Genomic DNA, 9,274 nt, shown 5'->3' with positions numbered 1-9,274 from the left:
CCAGTCCGGAGGGAGCCTACTTAGGTGTAGGGAAAAGTTAAGACGAGGCTTTCCCATCGGCTTTTCCGCGCAGAAAGCCCCAGGCGTGGACCAAGCGCCTTGCTGTTAGATTGGAGTAACTGTCACCTGCATCCCGAGGCAGGACATATGTTGCAGCAGCAACTATAACTAAACAAAACTTTAAAACAAAGCCAAGCACCATTTTGTCAAAAGATCTGAGACAGTATCCTTGCTTGCAGTCCGGGAGGTTTAGTGGGCTGCAGCTCGTAGGATTTCCCAGCTTTTCCGGGTTATTCCCAGGCGGACCTGGATGAGGGATTCCTTTCCTCTACAATGACAGCTTGCTCCTCCGCGCGCACCAGGCTGCGAGTTAGGGCGCACAGGACCGGACTGCGCGGAACACCGATCACACCGAGCGGGTTTACATAAAGTGTACAACGCGGGCTCACCGGGCTAGAATAAATAACTGAAGGAGACTGTTGGCCAAGAAAAAAAAAAAGGAGAGAAAAAAAGAAGAAAGGGAATCTGTTGTTGGCCGTCAGTCAGGCCCCTCCACTACACCGCATTGATTTTTTTTTAACGTTGTTACTGTTCCTCATATTCGATACAAAGAAGTATAACTGAAAATGAACAATCAAGTCTGGTAGATTTCGTTGCTCTACGTGAATAGTTACTTAGATTCATCCATGTAAATGCTCTTTTTCCTTGGAAGGGAAATGAGCATGGTTTTCCTATCACACACACACACACACACACACACACACACACACACACACACACCAGGACTATATTACACTTTTTTAAAAACATAAAATACCTCTAAAGTTGATCAGCGATGGATACATTTTTAACGCATTACATATTTTATTATCCACGAATAAAAGCAGGATTAAGTTCCAGGAAATAACGGATTGAAGATTTGATCATTTTCCCATTTAGGGGGGGAGGGGAACAATCTCCCAAAATAAAGTTATAGGATTGCTAAAAATAGAGGGCATAAAGGACCTCAAGGGAGAAATAAACTAGAAAAAAAGACTATGGGATGCATTGAGGCATAAAGATCAGGCGCCAAATAATGAAATTCAAGGGCAAATTAAAGAAGGCAATGAGGGTTTATCTGAGGGGCCGTCACTGCCGTAGGTGGAGTGGCCGCATCTGTACCAGATGTCAGACTTCCCTGCGACTTGCTTCTCGCGTTTCCACTCCCGTCCCTGAACACGGCCACCGGGGCGGTAAGGGAGCGTCTGCAGCGCCAAAATGCAATGCGGGCTTCGCCTCGGGTGCGCGTGTGAAGCTAATGAAAGCTGAACTCCGAACTCAGTACCCTATTTCCCAAACCACAAGCAGCGGGTGACAAGAACAGAGTTTTCTCTCTCAGCAACCCCAGCACCGCGGCCAAGTGAAAGCAAATACTCTCGACAGCTTCGGAATTAAAATGATTTGCTAAAACCACTGCTCGCCCTTTCCGGGGGCCCCAGCCTGTCTAAACTCGTGGTATTTACATTCCTGGAGGCCCCGGTGAGGAACACGAAGAGGCGCTGGTACCCCCAGCGCGTAGAGCCTTGAACCCGGCCTCTTCCGGGCCCAGGGCAAAATATTTCCAAGACCTTCCCCCCACCTTTGTAAGGGACGTGAGGGCATTCATCAAGTCTGCAGTGCATGTATTCATTGCTGTAGTGCTGAGCTCTCTAAGCGAGTAGGAACCTATTATTGATATCCGTTCCTTGCACTGGTATTTATTATCTGCAGGAATATTTAAGGGTCTGTATTTGGCCGGCCACCTTTGACAGGCGCCGTCACCTCACACTCCCGGGTAATAGACCACACTGCGGCTGCATTTAATTTATTGGAGTGAGAAGTTACTGCGGGAGGTTTCCAAAGGGGGCCTTTGCCGCGTAGAGAGGCCAACACCCAACCAACCCCATAAGTGCTTAGAAGATTGTATTTTTGTCTCGGAAAGAACACACGCAAACACAACCCAAAATACGAAAAACCTTTAAGGCATGGATTATTAACTAGGGTCCACGGATGCTTTTAAAGGTCTGTGAAATTCCCTTACAACTCCCTGAAATATTAAGGGGGGGGGGGGAGGAGGAGACAGGGATAATATTTTAAAAATAAAATTCTTTTAAAAGCTTGTGACCACCACCCACAGATAAAGAAATAAATTATTGAGGAGCCATAAATTGAAATTTACACCAAGTGCTCGGAAGCTTTGCGTTGGGACTGAATAGACGAAATCTGAGAAGTCAGTATAATTAGCAGCGAACTAGGCACGATTTTTCGCTTGCTTTAAGGTAATAGATCAAAACAAGCAATACTGAAATCCGTTAATAGCCATGCCATTGTGATAAATTCAAGAGAGCTTAGGGAACTGGCAAGCGGCTACCTGGTGTTAATATTAATGAGTTTTTAAACCAGAATATTTCTATGACTCCATTTTCCCGGTACACTTCAAGGCAACCCAAGATATCCTAATATTGTCATTACCATGGCCGACAGAGGGAACCCGATCCGATGTGGTTCTAAAACAAAATGGGATATTAACCGTGTTTGTTTTTACTTTGATCCATAGGAAATAGGTCCTGCGCCCTGTGACCCATTAAACTAATAAGATTATACACATCAGCAGAGCGGAGGTTCTAATTGTTTCCATCTGTCCCAGATCTTTGCATTTTAAAAACTGATGAAAATAAGGCTTGAGTTACAAAAGAGAAAATATATTGAGAGCGAAAGAGTGACAAAGCTAACTGGGTAGGACCACACATGAAATCAATTACCAAGGAAAAAATTTGGTGTATATGGTGTGGCGATTTTGAGAAAGCAAATTATGCAGGAAACAATCATTTAATTGATCTGTGCGCGCAGGTTTCTTAAAGGTAACACTTGCTGGAGAAAACCACCCAATCAGAAGCGTTTCCGGGAGACACTCTACACCTCCCCACCTCTTTATGAATATTTAAACGTTAGATTTCTTTCTTAAATATTCAAGAGACTATGCCTCACTGGCCCGATTTTCATTGGGTGGCTCTCACCAAGGTGGGGCCAGAGGAAGGAGATGCGTTTGCGCCTTCATTTGCTTAGACCTCCCTCCTTCTTTGACGTCATCGTACAGCTAAGCCAATCCGCGAAGCTCACTTTGACAAGTTTCTCCGCCCCTCATTTCTTCGCTGGTGGCCAGCCTTAGCCAATAGTATGGCTGCATGCTAATGACAGAACGCGAGCGTTCCTCGCTCCGCCCATTTCCCCACCCCTTCCCGGGGCGTGGCGAACCCCCGGGGCGTGGAGAACCGAGCTGGTGGGAGGGGTCGATTGTGGGTCCGGTGCGGGGGGAGCGCTGGGGAAGAGGCGGAGAGAACGTAACACGTGGGACTGGGTTTACCTCCCCGCTTCCTCCCCCCCTGATTCCACCTCCAGACCCGCGACATGCCGTTTGGTCATTGGCTGAATTAATGAGGGCAGGGGCGGGTTCATTTGCATAAGGGAGGGTGGGTCCAGAGGGCGCCTTGTAACTCTAGAGCCCGTGCCCCGCCCTCTCCCGGGGAGGGGATGCGGGCGGGGCGAGGGTGGGTCCGCGCCAGCCCCGCCTGCCTCGTCCAGCTTTCCCCAAGGGCTTAAAGGGAAACGGTTGTCTGAAAAGATGCCTTTTCAAGGGAATGATATCTTTCTAAATATATTTATCTCTTCGTTCATTTTCACAAGTCGTTCAGGTTGTAGCATCAAATAAGTAGAAATGACTAACACGTCCAAAAAGAAAATTAATGTCCTTTTCATCTGCGTAAGATCCCCTGCTCCCGCTGGCCTTTTGTGATGTGGAAATGTTTTTATTATAACTCAATAAAGTACTCTTTCACGGGGATTCATGTTTTGTCTTTACTAGGAATCCCTGTCTCCCTAGTTTTCTTCTCGCGGAGCCGCAGAAGGCCGAGCTGGCGCGTTTAAACAGCCGAGAAGGGCGAGGATTCTTGCGGGCTCGGCGTTGGTGCTTTGCTTGCGAATAACGCAAGTGTTAAAATTGTCTCCCACAGTCATACGCGTCAGGGATACTCGGGTGTCATTTTTTAAAATGAAAGAATTATTCTTGTGGTTCGTGCTTTTGTTTTCTTTACAAAACAATTTCCTTCTGTTTTATGTCCACCTGGACACAGACTTACCTTTTCAGGACTTGTCAAAGGTGCCAGGTGGCAAATCACTGGAAAATGAAAAGACGGATCCGAGAACCTGAGTTTTATAATACCATCGGGGCTTCGATATTGGAGAATATTTCTACAGCTTCCAGAAAGATAATTATAGTAGCTTGTTTGCGCCAAGCTAAAATTTGGAAGTGGTTGGTATTTTAATTTAGATTCCTCTTTAAAATCTGAATAGTCAGCAAAACCCTCTGACGAAATAAAGCTGGGAGAAAGCGCTGCTTTCTTTTGGAGGGTTTGTGGGACTTTATTTAAACAGAAAAGTTAACATTCATAGTAAACACGAATATACACAGCACACACCCCTCATTGACCCCCTCCACCCAGCCCCCCCCCCCCCCCCCCGAATTGTCTTTATCTCCCTCCTGGAAGACAAATGATACCTTTCAGATTCTCTAATTCCTAACCTTCCAACTAATAAATAAAGAGGTTTCCAAATAACTTCTATATTAGCAAAAACCTGGGCCTTCTCTCAACAGCGAATAACGGTTCCAGGAAAGTTAAGAACAAGGGGAAGGGAAAAGATTTTTTGATAGGTTAATGTGCTCTAACTTTTTTCTTTGAAACACTTTCTTATGTGTAATGAAGGTAGAAAAATCTGCCTAATTACTGCCTTCCTGCAGGTATATATATATATATATAGATTACATTAATTCCTATTTACTTTTGTAGTCTTAAAACTAAATGTCTTGAAGCATTATTTTATGCCTCCTCCGTGAAATTATATTCAGAAATATTATTCTACTACTAACAGACAATTTAATGTTAAAAATACATGTGGAAACCTATGATATTCCCAGCAATTAAAATAATGCAAATCCATCTGTAAGCCAAGAATCATTAAGTCAGTTGGTAATTTGTTAAAATTGATATTTAAAATTAAACTGTAGGTAAGAGAGATTAATAAAACATAACTTTAATACACTTGATTCTTAGTAATTATCAGTGGTAAATTTTACAACCTAATGGCAAAAAAATTATATGTTCAGGTTAATCAGTTTTAGGAGTTAGCTCTATATGACTTGTTAATTCTGTTTTAATAAGTTCTGGGATGATGAGTACAATACTGATTTAAGAAATCTAAATGAAAAATTATTTAATCCAAAATATCACATTGTTGTTGTTTTTATAAATAAGGCTTTTCTAGTTCTGAAGAAATATATGTTCTTGAAGAAAAACTGAGAAATACTAAAAGGCATAGGGGGTGGGAAACAAAATGCATACATAATCTCACAATCAAAAGTTAAATCTATCATTGCCCTTTATTTTCTTCCTACCTTTCTCTATGTATGACTGCTGAGATTGTTCTTTTATTTAAGCAATTTAAAACTGAACTTTGAACAGTGAGTTCTTAAGAATAGAACCCAATCTGAATTTTGTAAGAAAACAAATAAAACTTCATTTTATTATAAAGAAATGATTATAAAATAATCATTTGAAACTACCAAAAATAGGAGTAAAATATAATGACCTGTTCATAAATAATTTCCACTGTCACTTGCTTTCTTTTTAAACAACAACAACACTGTATTAAAACATAAGTATTGGGACCTTTGGTTTAAAATTAAAACAATACACCCTCAAATAATTTACCTTTTTGCATATGTTTTTAAATAATTTGTTAAAAGTTGCATTTTTATATTCTAATCTAGCAAAGGCTGATTTGAGTTTTCTTTATGCTTAGGTTATCTTCTGCAACACATGCCATCAATTCCAGTATTGTTCATGCACACAGTTTTTATGTGTTTTACAAAAATCCTCCTTTCCTTTATTTTCTACTCCTCCTAAGATGCGTTTGTTGATTATTCCTGTTTCAAATCCTGTAAGAAGCCATAATCACAGCAAACCAACACATTAAAGACATTGGTCTGTTTTCAAATTGCAATTTTTTTCCTTTAGTCCAATTATGTTTTACTAACAGCATCTGCTTCCAATCTATTTGCACTTTTAGGAATACTGATTTTTATTAATAGCACCTGAAAATACCAGCAAGCCACAAAGGACATGTAATTAAGAATATTATCAAGCAAGTACTTAACCAAATGCATGATTGGCTATGTTTGTAGCCTCTAAAAAATTAAGCAAAAGTACATATCTCACCCTTTCATTTTAGTCTCTCATGGTATGGACTTCTTCCCCATCTTGATATTCCGGTTCCAGTAACAGAGCAAATAGCCCTGTTAATCATTAAATCATAAACTCATAGCAGTACAGTCTTTATAACATATCACATATCCTGTACATTTCAAAGTCAAATCATTTCATTGTGCTGGCAGATGGTTGTGGAACGAAATCTGTTTTTACACGTTGGTTTCCTTTAGCTTACGGTAATATCCAACTCTAATATATTCAAACAAGTGTTCAAATGATAGAAACGAACCTTATTCCAAAAATATAAAGTAAATTGCTAAGCGTGAGAAAGTCTAAATCTGTGTTCCCTGCTATTTTATTTTATTTAAATGTATGGATTATGTGAAATGGATAATTTCACCCACTTTCCCAGGGTGGTTTTATAAGAAAAAGACATGGAAATTGATATGCCCCCATGGAAGAGCAACCATTCAGGCCACACTTTTTAAGGTTGTAAGAATTCCGTAAGAATATACAGTGGCACTTTAAGATCTCTCTGAATAAGAACTGATTGACCAATTACGTACTCACAGCTGGAAGGTGCTTGCTCTATATACATGTTAAAAGACTGCATTTGTCTTTGTGGATAAACACCATGCACAAGAAAGGAAATTAAGAATGTGGTGGGGAGTGTTTGTTTTGTTTCAGGTGTCTTTCATCATGAGTGTTTCTTGAAAATTTAACAGCACAAATTCACCATTGGAAATGGAGATAGATATATTTCGCTAAAATTTATACATATGTGATTTTTTTTCCATGGGAAACAAGAAATGTTTTGTGACCAGACTGCCATAATTGAGTCATGAAAATACTCTTAAAAAAAAAAGAGTGGCTTTACTAATAGTTATTGTACTTAAGCTGTTTCTATAAGGTGGTGAAGCAGCTATGAAATATTTTAACTTTCATTTGCTATAAAAAGGCAATCTAGAGAATAAAAACAAAATAGTGTCAGAATACTAACTCTCCATGCAAAGATGAAATGTATCTGAAGAGAGAAACATACAGTCGTCTACCTCCAAGGTGTCAAATGAACAACATTTTTCTTCCTTTAAGCGTGGATTATGTTGAAAATCGCCTTGATTTTCTTGCTTTACATCATAGATACACGAGTTCAAGTGAGGTTTCAAAGTAATATCAGCTCCCTAAATTTTATTATTTAAACTTGATTGTAAAATGAGTTTTGTATGGAAAAAAAAAATCTAAAGTGCCGGTTGGGGCAACTTCTCCATCACAGTGTTGTTTGCACATTCTCATGATGGTGAACAACAACATGCTGAGAAAAATTCCATTTCTTTTCAAACTTCTGGAGGTGATACTGGTATATCATTTGGGGCGGGGGGGAATCACTCCTGGGACAGTAAATGAATTTCATCACTATAGTCTTTTCCCTTCCTTTTTAGTTTAACCTCTGCAACACGTGCAAAATGCCAGTATCATTGTAAGAATATTTGAAGGGATATTTGAGGTAAATGAATGGTAGCCTGATGACCAAATTAAAGTGTGAAGTTGGCGGAAACGTAATACATCTGGGATCAGCTTATCCTGATTTTAAAGAGTCATCGATCATTGAAAATTACCATTATAAGATAATAATGCACTCTTGAAATTACATGTATTTTTCAACCAAAATGACATAGGTGCATTGTAGAAAATTTAAAGGCACAACAAAGGAAGCAAAACTCACCCCCACACATAGAAAACCACTGTTCAGATTTATTTTATATATATTATATATCATATGTATTATATATATACATATATATATAACCTTGAAATTTTTTGTGTTAATATATTTGCATTTCAAAAAAATAAAAATGGCACATGCTGTTTTGTAAACTGTTGAGTTTTATTAGACTTAAGAGATAATGGAAATCTTCCTATGGTCCAGGGTTCTTCCACAACATTATCTGAATTGACCGATGGTCTCCTTTCAATGGTCATGCTGGATTTATCCAGCACATTCCATGTCATGAGCCAGTTAGGTTGTGTCCAATTTTGTGGCATAAACGGTGCTTCGGTACACATGGCATTACATCTTTGTCAGCTGTGACTAGTTTTGTAGGGTAAATTCCTGTGAGAGCCATTGCATATTTTCAAAGCTTTTTGTTCATTTCTTTTACATTATTTCTTTCCTTTCTTTAGTCTTACATATTCTTCCCCTTTTTTGGGGTGTGTGTGTGTTTGTTGCTTTGTTTTTGTTTTTTTGTTTTCAGATCAATAGCTTGTTTTTCAATTAAAAAGTGACCCATATGTATTCTTTCTTTGCTTTTAAAAAGCAAAACCTTAAAAAATCAAAAGTCTAAAGTTCCCAGTTTGGTGTGTAATTTTTTGAAACCTTTCTCTATGCATTTAAATAACATATATGTACATATAGAAAATATACCACTGCATAGTCTTAAATACTGTTATAATAATTCAACATGTATTCACTCTCAGTGATAATCATACATCACTCAAGAGAAGAGAGGGAAAGGAGGGAGGTTAGGAGAGAGGGGGGACATTAGAGAAATGGTAACAGTAAAATGAAGATATACCCTCAGCTGAGCAAGGTAATGACATCCATGTTTCCTCCACAGCTCCAGAAGGCTGCTTAGAGTTTCGTGCTGTTTTCTTAAAATAGTGATCCTTTCTTTACCTGGTGCGAAGTCAGCCCCCAGTTTATTCAATCCACAGAGGTGATGAGAAGGCCCCCTGAGTCAAATCCCCTTCCAGAGTCAAATCCCTGCCAGTCCTGCTGTGCAGTTGTCTATACTGGTTAGGAAAGGTCCCAAAGATTTGTAGAAAATTAGCATCAGGCATAGACTTTTTTATGTTTTAAGAAGCAATTTTAGCATTAGGTAGAACAGAATTCCCTCTGCTGGTACCAAAGTGCTCAGAGAGTAGGAGTGATAGAACTGAATTTTTACTTTTTTGCTCTCTTTTTTTGTAATTTCAGGGAATGGCGGGGGTGGGGG

This window comes from Myotis brandtii, unplaced genomic scaffold (genome assembly GCF_000412655.1).
Source record: "Myotis brandtii unplaced genomic scaffold, ASM41265v1 scaffold17, whole genome shotgun sequence".
Lineage (NCBI taxonomy): Eukaryota > Metazoa > Chordata > Mammalia > Chiroptera > Vespertilionidae > Myotis > Myotis brandtii.
The sequence above is the reverse complement of the archived record's forward strand: the minus strand, read 5'-3'. Positions refer to the sequence as shown.